Source organism: Caretta caretta, chromosome 1, assembly GCF_965140235.1.
Source record: "Caretta caretta isolate rCarCar2 chromosome 1, rCarCar1.hap1, whole genome shotgun sequence".
NCBI lineage: Eukaryota > Metazoa > Chordata > Testudines > Cheloniidae > Caretta > Caretta caretta.
In genome coordinates, this window is record NC_134206.1 from 14,137,078 (window position 1) to 14,152,941 (window position 15,864).

The window sequence follows — 15,864 nt, forward strand, 5'->3', positions numbered from 1 at the left end:
AATGCGCCGGTTGAATGCTTTTGACAAGAAACCGCAATGACATATTGAAGGCATATGGTGGTCTCACCTCGTAACAGGCATTGGACCCACTCCAGTGCACTCCATTGCTTCCAATGTCTTCCCAAGTGATTCAGTGCTGGCTCGGGTGGCTTAGCCATCTGCTCCATCCTCCAGAATCCCAGCCCGCTATGTTTGCATGTTTGATCCAACAAGGATTGGATGGAGAAGACCTCATGGACAGCATTGCACATGCTGGAAGGATGCTGTGCCATCCCACCTCAGCCTTAATATAGAGCAGGTTGCAACATTGGTAGGAGACTGTGGGCTCTCTGGAAACGGGTGATCCGAAGTGTGCTTTCTATGCTTCATGAGCAGGAGAATTAATGAATTGATGTGTGAAGTACAGCCCGTGGTGATGCAAAATTTGGGCACCCCATTATGAAAGCTTCTGGGAAGGCTGCTTTGGTCACCATATGCCCCATCATATGGGAGGAAGGTGTTGCTTATTAAAATTTAACGTTAATGGAACCCATGGTCCCAGTGACAGGGTTGGGAGCCCTGGGTGAGTGGATGGCATTGGGAAGAAATCTCCCACGTATAATAAAAGTAGCTGCGGAAGATGCTAACTGGACTGGAAATAGCAGGACTCTGTATATGCATTAAGCCACTCAAGCATCACAGTTTGATGTTAAAAATGGGCCAGTTGCTCGGTATGTACCAGACCCCAATTAGCCACCTGCTTTGGGATGCAGTCAAGTCCTGACAGCAGTGGTGTACAGAAACAGCACTGTTTTAAAAATAGCCTAAAATTCTATGAAAATAATAGGAAAGAGGATGGTAACTCAGTGTGAAGCTTTAATTACTGTGAGGCTAATTCTGGGGATGGAAGAAACATCACTTTCCACTGTCTACACACAGGCACACTCTGGCTTTTGCAGCATAGCTGTTTGCGATGTAATAAAATGCACTGGTGACCAAAAAAGTGCCCAGCCAAGTGGCAGTAGGAGAAGCAGGAGCACCTGTGTGGTCCAGGCAGAGACGCTTGCACTGGTAATTGACATGCAGGCAGTATGAGCAAGGATCCTCTTTAAACCTGGCCTCTGTTGAGGTCCCAACAAGCCAACAGCTGCTAGTGATAGTGAGACAAGTGGTGGCCTGTCACCCCATTCTCTACCTTTGCACCATCTGTTTTTTCATTCACCAGTCATCCAGTTGCAATCTAGAGCGTAAATTCTTTAAGGTGTGGGGGCTGTCTTCATAGAGTACAATGAGCCCCTGATCCCTGCTTGGGGCCCTTAACCCCATCAAGGTTATGAAGATTTTTTTAAAAATGATTCTGTGATGTGGCCAGCTGGCCATCTGCAGTGCCTGCCATCTCTCTCTCAAAAGCAGTGCCAGTGGCCCTCTTCAACCTGTCCCAATTAAAGTGTGAAAAGAAAATAATAGTGTAACTATAATCGTAAACAAATTGTTATACACACATGCACCCTGTTGCATTCTGCCTGTCTGAAGCTGCACCTGCAATTTCAAATGGATCGAGTATTCTTCATTTCCTGACCCAGAGTTTTGCAAACGCATTGCCAGGTGCTGCTAATCAGCTGCCACCACTCACCTGAAAGGCAGCTGCGCTCCACAGATCAGTGTGGTAATCCCTGTGTATAGTTTGTATAACATATTAAGGGCCCAGCCCTGCACAGATTTCCCCAGGTGAGCAATCCCACTGAGTTAAACTGGTTATTCATGTGGATAATGTGGTTCACGTAGGCAGATGTTTGCAGGATGGGGCCCTGAACTTGACAAGAGTTATGGAGTCCTTTGGGTTGAAGTGTAGTACAGAGACAAACCAAAACCACAGCTTGACATGTATTGCTACAGGCTTTTATCCTTTATCTAAAAGGCTGGCAGCCCTGAATATGCAATGTCCTTCCAAGCTTTTATGCTTCATGCCTCAAAAATAAGTAAATGTTTTAAATTTATTGCCTGGAGTGATTCCTTTTGGTGCATATATTCAGCTGACTTTGTCTTTGCAGCGCCCAGCCCAATGGAGCGCCCAGCCCAAGTCACCACTGCCTAGAGGTCATAGCTACATAGTCAAACCACGGATGGAAAAAGGGAGGGTACATGAGGCTTTGGAACTAGCAGGCTAGATCCTATTCTCCTCTAAGTCTATATAATAAATTCTTAATTCCTGTTTTCATCTAGATTCTGGGGAACATGGATCTGTTTTTTATAACACAGTAATACAGTTTTTAAACTTTAATATTAAACATCAAGTGAAGACTTTCATTAAAATCCAGGGGGAGTTTAAGGGATGTAGATGGCAAAAGCAATAAATGCACGGAACAGTATATATCTGAGCCATGTGATGCGCAGTAGTTCAGGCGCTCATGAGTGTCTGTGAACCCTTCCTCCCCACTTCAGTTTGTGTGGCGCACATTCCCTTATTTTCTGGATCTAGGAATCAGGATAGAAATCTTGAGCTGGGTGCCTGTATTCAAAGAGGAGAACCAAGTGATGTATTCATGGAGGTCTGTGCTGCTATGTCGACAGGCTGTCATATTTTGTATCCATCAAATCTGCATCAGGGGATGTAGCTTTATTCCTAAATATAATGGGCTGTAGTGATGAAGCCTGGTGTTCATGAATGTGTGGATCACCAGATCTAAGCCGGATAGGATAGGGCCACTTGCAGATGGAAGTGGGCGTGTGACAGACATGACAATGTTCTGAACAAATATTACTGAATGAAGTTAAATCTTGTTGAATTAAGTTTAATTAGTTGAGTTTGTTGCATTAAAAATCCAAAGGTTTATGCGTTGTTGTGGGATTGCATGGAACTTCTTGAGGAGGGAGACGTGATTCATGCAAGTTGTGGGAGGTGTTAGGAACTTGAAAGAACTGGCTGGGACAATACATGTGAAGTGGATTTCGTTGGAGGCCCTTGGGGGGCCTGGAGAGAGAAACCCATTGTCTCCTGGTTACCTGCTCCTGGAAACTCCTAATCAAAGCCACCTAGGCTGTGTAAAGGATGGACTACACTTTCCATGAGTGCTCTTGTTCTGAGCAAAGGCTATTATGAACTTGAAACCACAGGAAAATTCTTGTGTGTGGTTTGAAGCACAGCTCACCTGACAGAGCCCATGTTGGAGTTGGGGTGATCTCTGGTGAGCTTATCAGCATGTGTGTAGGTTCTTTTATTGTTTTGAATGTTTTCTCTGTAATGCTTTGTACATTATAAATAAATGTTTGCTTAGAAAAAACTGTGTGGTAACTTACTTTGTTGTTAGTCTCTGAAGAGAAAACAAAGGGCAGGCACTGGCCTGTTGCGGTAGTCTGCCTTGCTGAGGGATCACAGTGTAGGCAGGGAACTGTTCGGCCTGGAAATACCCTGGTTGGAAGGGAGAAAGATGCGGGTCTCTGCCCAGGAGAGGTGATGGCCGGGGGAGCCAGAAGCCTGAGTGTGGGTGTGCTTGCTGTATGACAGAGTGGGAGGTATGGTCACCCTGAACTGTGACGGACATCTCTTGCCGCTGTGGCAGTCTGGGCATCCAGCAGCACTGAGGAGTCCAAAAGGACCCTCAGACTGGGGTCCAGCTTAACAATTAGATGCCAGAAATCTTCACTAGCAGAGGAAGTTATGGAGAAGATGAGTTCTTCCAGCTGCTTCCCTGTTCATGTCAGCATCTCCTCAGTCTTGCCTGGGTTCAGCAGCTCTTTTCCTTGCTGCTAGTCTTGGCCAAGGACTGTGAAAGGTGGATGATCGGGGCCTTTTGCCTTTGCAAATGCTGTGTGAACTGTGCGCTGCTGGCACGTCATTCTGCATTGTCTCATGAGCTCTCCATCAGCTTCATGGTATGATGTATTCACTGAATGACATGGGCAGAGGCTTGAAACTTTTGGGATTCTGCAGACCAGATCATAGAATCATAGAATATAAGGGTTGGAAGGGACCCGAGAAGGTCATCTAGTCCAACCCCCTGCTCGAAGCAGGACCAATTCCCAGTTAAATCATCCCAGCCAGGGCTTTGTCAAGCCTGACCTTAAAAACCTCTAAGGAAGGAGATTCTACCACCTCCCTAGGTAACGCATTCCAGTGTTTCACCACCCTCTTAGTGAAAAAGTTTTTCCTAATATCCAATCTAAACCTTCCCCACTGCAGCTTGAGACCATTACTCCTCGTTCTGTCATCTGATACCATTGAGAACAGTCTAGAGCCATCCTCTTTGGAACCCCCTTTCAGGTAGTTGAAAGCAGCTATCAAATCCCCCCTCATTCTTCTCTTCTGCAGGCTAAACAATCCCAGCTCCCTCAGCCTCTCCTCATAGCTCATGTGTTCCAGACCCCTAATCATTTTTGTTGCCCTTCGCTGGACTCTCTCCAATTTATCCACATCCTTCTTGAAGTGTGGGGCCCAAAACTGGACACAGTACTCCAGATGAGGCCTCACCAATGTCGAATAGAGGGGAACGATCACGTCCCTCGATCTGCTCGCTATGCCCCTACTTATACATCCCAAAATGCCATTGGCCTTCTTGGCAACAAGGGCACACTGCTGACTCATATCCAGCTTCTCGTCCACTGTCACCCCTAGGTCCTTTTCCGCAGAACTGCTGCCTAGCCATTCGGTCCCTAGTCTGTAGCTGTGCATTGGGTTCTTCCGTCCTAAGTGCAGGACCCTGCACTTATCCTTATTGAACCTCATCAGATTTCTTTTGGCCCAATCCTCCAATTTGTCTAGGTCCTTCTGTATCCTATCCCTGCCCTCCAGCGTATCTACCACTCCTCCCAGTTTAGTATCATCCGCAAATTTGCTGAGAGTGCAATCCACACCATCCTCCAGATCATTTATGAAGATATTGAACAAAACCGGCCCCAGGACCGACCCTTGGGGCACTCCACTTGATACCGGCTGCCAACTAGACATGGAGCCATTGATAACTACCCGTTGAGCCCGACAATCTAGCCAGCTTTCTACCCACCTTATAGTGCATTCTTCCAGCCCATACTTCCTTAACTTGCTGACAAGAATACTGTGGGAGACCGTGTCAAAAGCTTTGCTAAAGTCAAGAAACAATACATCCACTGCTTTCCCTTCATCCACAGAACCAGTAATCTCATCATAGAAGGCGATTAGATTAGTCAGGCATGACCTTCCCTTGGTGAATCCATGCTGGCTGTTCCTGATCACTTTCCTCTCATGCAAGTGCTTCAGGATTGATTCTTTAAGGACCTGCTCCATGATTTTTCCAGGGACTGAAGTGAGGCTGACTGGCCTGTAGTTCCCAGGATCCTCCTTCTTCCCTTTTTTAAAGATTGGCTCTACCTTAGCCTTTTTCCAGTCATCCGGGACTTCCCCGGTTCGCCACGAGTTTTCAAAGATAATGGCCAATGGCTCTGCAATCACAGCCGCCAGTTCCTTCAGCACTCTCGGATGCAACTCGTCCGGCCCCATGGACTTGTGCACGTCCAGCTTTTCTAAATAGTCTCTAACCACCTCTATCTCCACAGAGGGCTGGCCATCTCTTCCCCATTTTGTGATGCCCAGTGTAGCAGTCTGGGAGCTGACCTTGTTAGTGAAAACAGAGGCAAAAAAAGCATTGAGTACATTAGCTTTTTCCACATCCTCTGTCACTAGTTTGCCTCCCTCATTCAGTAAGGGGCCCACACATTCCTTGGCTTTCTTCTTGTTGCCAACATACCTGAAGAAACCCTTCTTGTTACTCTTGACATCTCTGGCTAGCTGCAGCTCCAGGTGCGATTTGGCCCTCCTGATAACATTCCTACATGCCCGAGCAATATTTTTATATTCTTCCCTGGTCATATGTCCAACCTTCCACTTCTTGTAAGCTTCTTTTTTATGTTTAAGATCCGCTAAGATTTCACCATTAAGCCAAGCTGGTCGCCTGCCGTATTTACTATTCTTTCGACTCATTGGGATGGTTTGTCCCTGTAACCTCAACAGGGATTCCTTGAAATACAGCCAGCTCTCCTGGACTCCTTTCCCCTTCAAGTTAGTCCCCCAGGGGATCCTGGCCATCCGTTCCCTGAGGGAGTCGAAGTCTGCTTTCCTGAAGTCCAGGGTCCGTATCGTGCTGCTTACCTTTCTTCCCTGTGTCAGGATCCTGAACTCAACCAACTCATGGTCACTGCCTCCCAGATTCCCATACACTTTTGCTTCCCCCACTAATTCTACCCGGTTTGTGAGCAGCAGGTCAAGAAAAGCGCCCCCCCTAGTTGGCTCCTCTAGCACTTGCGCCAGGAAATTGTCCCCTACGCTTTCCAAAAACTTCCTGGATTGTCTATGCACCGCTGTATTGCTCTCCAAGCAGATATCAGGAAAATTAAAGTCACCCATGAGAATCAGGGCATGCGATCCAGTAGCTTCCGTGAGCTGCCGGAAGAAAGCCTCATCTACCTCATCCCCCTGGTCCGGTGGTCTATAGCAGACTCCCACCACTACATCACTCTTGTTGCACACACTTCTAAACTTAATCCAGAGACACTCAGGTTTTTCCACACACAATAGGTTGGAAGAGCCATAGGATCCAGGTATCCTGACTCCCGGTTCTCTATTCCAGACCCCACGGCCCATTATGTGGTTGGTAGTGCTCCCCACTGTTGTGTTAGAAACTTGGGTGTGAACCTTTCAATAGGATTGAAGCCGTGGATCAGCAGAGCTAGGAGTGCCGTGAAGGCAGCGTGTTTTGATTTTTTTGAGTGGACTATGGAGGCAAAATCAACCAAGCGGTGCTCTAGGACTCAGAAGTTCAGGTGGCCATGCCAAAGCAAACTTGTGAGTTGGCATTGCCTCACATGTCCAGCACTCAACCTCTCCTCCCTGCCGCATGAGAGGATTCAACTGCAATTGTGTTTTAAGTCTAGAAAATAACCCACTGCAGAGCCCAACGGATGTCTTTCTACTTTGCTTCCAAAAACATGGAACCTCACCACAGCGGGGAACTAAGCACAGGGCAAGATTTAAAATTATATTTAGGATCAGAATTAGGTTTACAAAAGCTGGGAGAGGGGCTTTCCGGGTCAGGCTTTATTTGCACCAGTGTACCTAAGTGCTACAGGGATCTGCCCCTGCTTTCATTGAAGTCATTCAGGAAAATTCCCATGTAGTCCCGTGGGGACAGGACTGGGCTCAAGATCCTGCATTACACTTGGACACAAGGTGTGAGGAAGAAGGAGGATCCAACTGCCGACATCCTGTCTTTTTGTGGATTTATAGAAGATGGTTTGATATGAGTCCGTGGGAGTTAAATGTATTTTGGGGCTATTTTTTTTCTCTTTCCGGTCCTTTTGTCTGCAGGCTGAGCATTGTTTGAAGACTGTTCTTGTTAAAGTCTCAGTAACTCTAATGCTACAGATGAATATAACAAGGTTCCCAAGTCATCTTAAGAAGCCCTTGCACATGAGAAAAGTGAAGTGCAGTTTGGGGGCAGCAGTCCCAGGAACTCCAGGGGTTTCTTTATTATTTGTTGTGCAAATCCCTGAAGAGTCAATGTCTGTTTTCTAACCATGTCAGTGTACGTGTCACTGCCCATTTTTCCCTTTTGCTCCTTTCCTCTCTATTGGTTGCTGCAGAGAGCAGGTGCTCTGGTTGATTCTATAGAACTTTTTGGCAGGCGAGTCAGATTAGGGGATGGCAAAGAGCCACATGGGGGAAAGCACACACTTGCTCAAGTCATCTTACTGGCAGCGCTTCGTGATCTAAAGCATTTCCAAGAGCTAGCACAGGAAATCAAACACATACATCTGTATGGGGTCTCCACTGGAGGGAACATGTGGCTTCAGCTGTTGTATAACTTTGTATAACTTTTGTCAGCAGGGGATACTCTCTGTTTGGCAAGACAGAGAGCTGGAGTCCAAGTTCATCTTGTTTCATTGGGTTCACTGATCCTTACATGAAAACTGGCAATACGGTAGGCTCTTTAATTACCGCTTAGGTCTGGGAGAGTTTTATTGGGAAGTGGCTCTCCATTTAAATACAGATTTGACATTTGAAGTCCAGTGAGAAGGGGGTAGTATCACTTACAGCGCTGATTGTGGTCTACTTGGTTCAAGCTATTATCGTTAACTCTTTCACCATCAGCATCTCTACCCTGCCAATAGAGATGGGTGGGAAGCAGGCACGGAGGAAGACTGAACCAATCTCCCTGCACTGGAGAGAAGGGAATCAAAAGCTGAGAAGGAGATAGTGAAAAGGGATGTGGGGAACATGGGGAAAGGGTGCACAAGAAAGGCTGAAGTAAAGAGACACCAAAATGCGTGTAGAAGGAGAAGTGAGAAGCTGAAGCAAGGGAAGGATTTAGGAAAGACAAAAACATCTGGGAGAATGAGTGAATTTTTTCATTGAATGTCAATTTAGTGGATGATCATTTTAGCAGGTGGGGTGGGTTAGGATGTGGAAATAGCCCCCTGGGTGTGGGGTGGGGAGCAACTGAGAGTTGCTGCAGGGAGGAAAGGGAAGGTGGGCAGGCAGGGAATAGGGAGCGAAACAGAGATGAGATAGGGCAGAAAGAGAAACAAAGAGCAAACAGGGTGGTCAGGAAGGCCCAGTGCTTGGACAATTTCAGTTCCTGGTTGAAGAACAGCTGGCTGAAGCGGAACCCAAGCAAAATGGGGGTGATGCTGGTGGGTAGAGGAAAGCACCTGGAAGAGATTGTGGCCATGGTGCAGCCTCTGTGGAGGAAGGTACACACCCACAACTGGCCGGTACAGTTCGTAGTGATTACTCACTGATTCTACCTTCTTCGTTTGGCCAGGAGGCTCCACCCTATCCTGGCAGACAGTGACCTGGCTTAATTTGCGTCTCCGTCACTGCTCATGTGGATTACAGCAGTGCAGTAATCCTAGGTGTGAAACCAACAGTGCTTGGGGAAACTCCAGCTAGAACAGAACCCTGCAATGTGTCTCCTCTGCAACACGAGCTGCTGCAAGCACCTCCAACTTGTCCTTTGCTCGCTATACTGGCTTCTCATAGAATAGTGAGTCATTTTCAAGGGTCTCAGTCCTCCTTTTCAAGGCATACAGTGGCCTGGGTCCAGAATATCTACAAGAGCCTAAAGCTCTGGGATGAAGAATGTGGTCCACAACTCTGCTGCTCTGGCTCAATGGAACTTTCTACCCCCAGGGTAAAGATCATGTGTTCAGGGGGCAGAGCTTTCATAGGGGCTGTTCCCAGACTGTGGAACAAACTCCACAGGGCCTAAGGACCATCATAAACCACCATCTTCCACTCCTGGTGCAGGACCACCTCTGACCTGCCTTTGCCAATGGACACATACAGCAGAGTGTACAGCTTAAAAAAAGAAATGAAATTAGAAAAAAATGACAACCCCTCCCACCAAAATAAAACACTCCATTGCATGTACAAGTCTCCCCCTGGAGAGACAATGAACGATATGTGATAGGTGTCAGTCATGTCTCTTAACGCCCTGCTGGCAGGCGCTCGGACACAGTGGGGATGTGGGCAGCATAAGATATTGTGGAGATGAGTGTATCTGCCCACTGTACAATGGTGAATGCAACAATGCTGAACAAATAGCTCTTTGCGACACACAAGCTGTGATGTCCTTGATCTTTGTACAAGTCTCCCATTGACATCAGTGGGAGATTGTGGTTTGTGACGCAGCTAATACACAACATTTAAAAGTGGAATTCAGTTCTTTGCACAGAAAGTTTGACACCTCATCTCTCCTGCTCTGAATAGACAGGTGCATTGAAGACTGAACCAGAGGGAGAAGGTGGGAGGTGTGGGGGCAAAGGTTACAGATACAATATGATGAGTATTACCTTGTTTTGAATGGGGGTTTTATGTATTTTTTTTATTTTTAAGGGACATGGCTTTTTGCTTGTTCAATGCCCAGCTCTGTAGTGCACCCTCTGTGGGCTGTTTGACCTACTTGCAATGAGTTGGTGGCCTCGTTCCAGCTTCTAGTGGCCAGTTTTCCACATCTCCAAAAATCACCTTCTCGATTAAGCCTCTTTCTTCTCAAGCTCAGCAGAGATTGGACAAAGGACTGAGTGGGTCATAGGGATTGAGCTCCTTTTTCTTTCCTCTACCTGGGCCTGCCAGGTCAGGGTTATGGCACACCCATGGTGTGGGGGAAGCCTACATATCCGCTTCCTGTGCCAGAAGTGGTTCTGCCCATAAATAGAGCTTTCAGCCTCCTGGGCTCTCAGTCAGGCACCTTATACAACACTAAATCTCCCACACGCAATCTGGTCTGATCGCTTCTTATCCATAACAGTATTATCCTTTCTAGTGAAAAGACTTTAATTAAGGACTAAGATGCACAGAAATTATCACTTGTCCAAGGTCACACAGCAAAGCAGTAGCCAAGCCAGGACTAGAACTCAGGAATCCTGCATCAGTCCCTTCTCTAATCACCAGAACATACCAGCTCCCCAACTTTCCTGAAGTCCTCTAAGCAAACGAGCACCTAACCTGATAGACATGCTTGCCTTACACCAGGGGTGGCCAACCTGGGGCTCCGGAGCCACATGCGGCTCTTCAGAAGTTAATATGCGGCTCCTTGTACAGGCACCGACTCCGGGGCTGGAGCTACAAGCGCCAACTTTCCAATGTGCCGGGGGGTGCTCATGGCTCAACCCCTGGCTCTGCCACAGGCCCTGCCCCCACCCCACCCCTTCCCACCCCCTCTTCTGTGCCTGCAGGGCCCTCACTCCTCTCCCCCACCCCCAACCTCCTGCACACCACAAAACAGCTGATTGGGAGGTGCGGGGAGGGAGGGGGAGTCACTGATCGGTGGGGCTGCCAGTGGGCTGGAGGCACTGGGAGCAGGGGTGGGGAGAGCAGATGGAGGGGCTGCTGACATATTACTGTGGCTCTTTGGTAATGTACATTGTGTTGTAGTAGCCAGGCAAGGAACGAACAGACTTCAACAGGACTTTATTTTTTAAAGTGGAAACCTCTTTTCCAAGCTGCTGCTGCACCCTCAGTAGCTCTCCCTCAGCCTCTTCAACTCCTCTCCCCTCCTTCCTGTTTCCTGTCCTTTCAGACTCCCAACAGCCAGTGCTCCCAATTCTAATAATTACAAGCAACATGCGAACACTGCATTCCATCTTCTCTTAAGAAACGCTCCCAGTTACAATAAACATTGTTGTTCTAACCACAGGAACAAATAGGAAACAAGGCACTATACTGTTGACAGAAATATTACACTAAAAACTCTATAGATACTACATAACATAGTCTCTAGTCCAGACAGGTGGTTGTCTGGGTCTGACAGGCCGTCTCTCAAGCCCCGGTTCCAGTGCAATGTCTTGTTGTGTTGATACTACAGTGAAGTCATCCAATGCAGACTGGGTATTGGCATAATCTCCTCTTGGTGCATAGGCAGGTGCAAGATAAGAAGCATTTCATACCCACCCATCAGAAAGTCAATAGATGTAAGGTCCCTTCTTCTCTATGATTTTAAGAGGAGCTGTGAATTTACGGTCCCCTTTGCATAAAATTCCATTTATGGTCCCCTTTGCGTCAATTTTCGTATTCTAACGAAGGAACCACACTCAAACTTTGATTCCTTAGCACCCCGCCACTTGTCTGTGAAAGCCTTAGACTTTGCTTGGTTCTGTTCAACTGTTTTTCTCACATCATCCTTGGTTGGGGCCTCAGGTCGTGCCTTTAACAATCCAGCAATGTTCAGTTTAGTATTCATCTGTTTCCCATGCAGTAACTCTGCGGGTGATCTTTGCATTGTGGCACGTCATGTAGCTCGGTATGCTTGCAAGAAATCAGTAGTGAAGGTTATCCACAATCGCCCTTCCAGTTTAGCAGTTTGCCAACTTTCTTTCAAACTTCTGTTAAACCAGTGGTTCTCAACCGTGGTCCACCGTTTGTTCAGGGAAAGCCCCTGGCACACCAGGCTAGTTTGTTTACCTTCAGCGTCCGCAGGTTCAGCCGATCGCGGCTCCCACTGGCCACGGTTCACCGTCCCAGGCCAATGGGGGTTGCGGGAAGCGGCGCGGGCCGAGGGATGTGCTGGCCACCGCTTCCAGCAGTTCCCATTGGCCTGGAGCGGAACCACAGCTAGTGGGAGCCGCAATCAGCCGAACCTGCGGATACGGCAGGTAAACAAACCAGCCCAGAGCACCAGGGAATTTCCCTGAACAAATGGTGGACCACAGTTGAGAACCACTGTGTTAAACCGTTCGATTTCCCCATTGGCTTGAGGGTAGTATACGGATGACCTTCTGTGTAAAATGTTCCTCTCTGCTAGAAAAGTTTCAAACTCCAGGGAAGTAAATTGATTACCATTATCTGAAACCAGTTCTTTGGGGTTACCTTCCCTGCTAGAAACTGAAGAGAGGAACTTAATTACTGTAGCAGACGAGATTTGCGATGTAAACACTACCTCAGGCCATTTACTGAAATAGTCTATTAAGGTGATGGCATAATGACAGTCAATTGGAGTAGTATCAAAGGGTCCTACAATGTCAATCGCCACTTTTCCCCATGTAGATTCAGGAAGAGGAACAAGCTGTAATGGAGGGGTACATGTCACTGCTGTCTTATCATGCATTTGGCAAGTGACACAGGATTTTGAGTGCTTCAGTTTGAGAGTCCATCCCTGGCCACCAATACAGATCCAGTAGTCGTTGTTTTGTTCTGACAATTCCTTTTTGAGTATCGTGTGCTAGGTGTATGGGTTTTGACTGTAATTCTTCTGGCACAAATAGCCGGTGTGTACCTCGTAGCACACAGCCATCGAGCAAAGAAAGTTCATACCGAACTCTAAAATGAGGCAGCAAAACTGGGTCAAGGTTTTTAGGGTTTCTGGGCCATCTCTTTGTCAGAAATTCCCATGGTTTTTGTTGAATTGGACACGCTGAACAAGCAGCTTGAAATTGTTCTCTTCTAACTGCAGTAAGAGTGCTTGTAATAAGTGCAACTACTACATCCTCATCCTCTGGTGCACCATCTGGTGAAGGCAAAGGCAGGTGAAAAAGGCAATCAGCTATCACATTTTGGTTTCCAAGCTTATATTCCAGTTCATAATTGAAAGAGAGTAGTCTTGCAGACCATCTAGCAATACGATATCCTGCTCTTCCCAGTCCTTTCGTGGTGAGCAACGTTGTCAAAGGGTTGTGTTCTGTGCGCAACTTGAATGTGCAGCCCCACAGGTAAGTTCTCCATTTTTCAGTAGCCCGGACACAAGCAAGTGCTGCTTTTTCGACTGCAGAATATTTTCTCTCAGTATTACTTAGTGTCCTTGAAGCAAATGCAACAGTCCTCTCTGTGTTGTCCTAATGAAGTTGTGTGAGGACAGCCCCAAGTCCATAATCAGACGCATCAGTAGTTACAATTGTGGGTAAAGCAGGACTGAATAGTGCAAGTACTGGACTATGTACAATCAAGTCTTTTGCCCTTTCGAAACTAGCTTGTGCATCCGTTGTCCACACTGAGGTTGAACTTCCCCATAGTAATTCTCGTAACGGTTCAATGACAGAAGCATAATTGGGAATGAATTTTGCATACCAGGAGGAAAGACCCAAGAAGGAACGTAAGGTTTGCAAATCTGTTGGAGGAGAAGCATTTGAAATTGCCAGGATATGAATCGGATCAGGTTTTAGTCCAGCCTGTGAAATTGTATGCCCCAGAAAGGAGAGTTCAGTTTGTCTAAATTTGCATTTGGACCTCTTGAGCTTGAGGCCTGCTTTGCTGATGCAGTTTAGTACAGACTGCAGGTTATTGTCATGCTCCTCTGAAGTATTTCCAAACACAATGATAATATCCAAATAGCACTGAACTCCATGTTGATTCTTCAAAATCAATGACATCATTTTTTGGAAGGCACTTGAGGCTGATGCGAGACAGTATGGAACACGTTTAAAACGGAATAGTCCCTCGTGTAATAAATGATGTGAGGTCTCTTCTATCTTCATGCATCATAACCTGGTGATATGCGTTCTGCGAATCAAGAGCAGAAAACATCTTTGCTCCACAGAGTTCTGCAAATACTTCTTCTATGTGAGGAAGAGGATGGCTGTCAATCACAATAGCTTTATTTGGCTCACTTAAGTCCACACAAAGGCGAATGCCTCCATCCTTCTTCTGCATCACTACTATAAGTGAAACCCATTCTGAGGAGTTAATCTCTTCAATAATGTCCTCTTGAACAAGTTTTCTAAGTTCCTCTGAAACAGCTTCCCTGACTGAAGGTGGTAAGCGCCGTAACTTCTGTCGTACAGGCATCACATTATTCCGTATTTTAACTTTATGCAGAAATCCATAAGCACAGACGAGTTTCTCCTCAACCTGGTGTTGGGTCCCAGCTGGTGTGTGTACATGGTGTGTGTACCGCAAGAGTGCTTTGCTGAGGAAGATCAATTTGTCCATTAACTACGCTGAGATATAAAGCAGCTAATAAATCTCTGCCAAGGATGGGAGTGCCTTTGTGGGCAATATAGAACTCTGCAGTTACACAGCAATCACCAAAAGTAACTATTGCTGCAGGCAGCCATGTACTGGAATATGGTTTTTCAAATAGCACACCAAGTGAAGGTTGGGTTCAGTAAGAGGCACATCTTTAAAGTAATGCAAATAGATGGAATCAAGTAGTATAGATACTGCTGAGCCAGTGTCCAACATTAGCTGAATAGAGTGTGATTTGACTGAGGGTATGGCGGAAACGTTTTCCGTGCACTTTATTTGTTCTGGAATATGTGCAGCAGTGATTTTGTCCACACTCAGCACAGTAACATCTGGTATTGTAACTGCATGCACCTGTTGATTGAACTGTCTGCTGCGACATACTTTAGCAAAACATCTAATCTTTTTGCAATGATTGCACTGAGCTACTTTTGCTGGACATCCTGTGTAGCTTGCAAGGTGTTGTGGGGATCCACAGCAAAAGCATGCTTTCACTGTATTTCGAATTTGCTTATTTGGTGGTTTTTCATTAGTTTTCCTCTTGTAATTGTTTGTCTGCAGCAATAGTGAACTTTTCTGCAAAGGAGTCACAGCCTGGACTGTGCCTCCTGTATCCATGCTCATTATTTTGGCTTCAGCTGTCGCTGACTCAATCTGGGTAGCAATGGTTATTGCTTTTTCTAGTGTACTTTGTGGTTCCAGAAGTAAACATTCTCTTACACAAAGCATGGTTTTTTCTTAATGAGCTGGTCTCTAATCATCTCATTTGCCATATTCCCAAAGTCACAAGTTGCAATCATACTCCTCAGGGAAGCAATATACTGCATCATAGTCTCCCCTGGTTTCTGCTCATGCTGGCGAAATCTGTAGCAATTAGCTACTACGTTCACTTTTGGTACAAAAAAGTTCTTTAATGCAGTGAGTGCAGTCTCATATTTATCGTCTGCAAGGGGAAAAGTGTAAAATATATGCTGCCCTTCTGCTCCAAGGCAGTGGATTAGCAGAGCAGGCTTTCTTACTTCAGAAATCTCTGTAGCACTGATTGCAAGCAGATAAGTCTCAAACATATGGATCCAGGCAGTGAAAGCAATTGGAGGCTCACTTGGGCTTTGTACAAAGGGTGCAGGTGGGTTCAGAGGCAGAAGATCCATTCTCGTTGCCAAAATGTTGTAGTAGCCAGGCAAGGTACTAACAAACTTCAACAGGACTTTATTTTTTAAAGTGGAAACCTCTTTTCCAAGCTGCTGCTGTACCCTCAGTAGCTCTCCCTCAGCCTCTTCAACTCCTCTCCCCTCCTTCCTGTTTCTTGTCCTTTCAGACTCCCAACAGCCAGTGCTCCTAATTCTAATAATTACAAGCAACATCTAAACACCACACATTGATAAATTCTGGCTCATACTCAGGCTCAGGTTGGTCACCCCTGCCTTACACCGTCATACACTCTGTGTCTACACAGCAAT

At 46.4% G+C, this 15,864-nt stretch overlaps 1 protein-coding gene across 4 annotated transcripts in view; it reads left to right on the plus strand.

Moving 5' to 3' along the window:
- GDPD5 (glycerophosphodiester phosphodiesterase domain containing 5) overlaps positions 1–15,864 on the plus strand; it is a 335,216-nt gene that overhangs the window by 241,699 nt on the left and 77,653 nt on the right. The window lies entirely within an intron of this gene.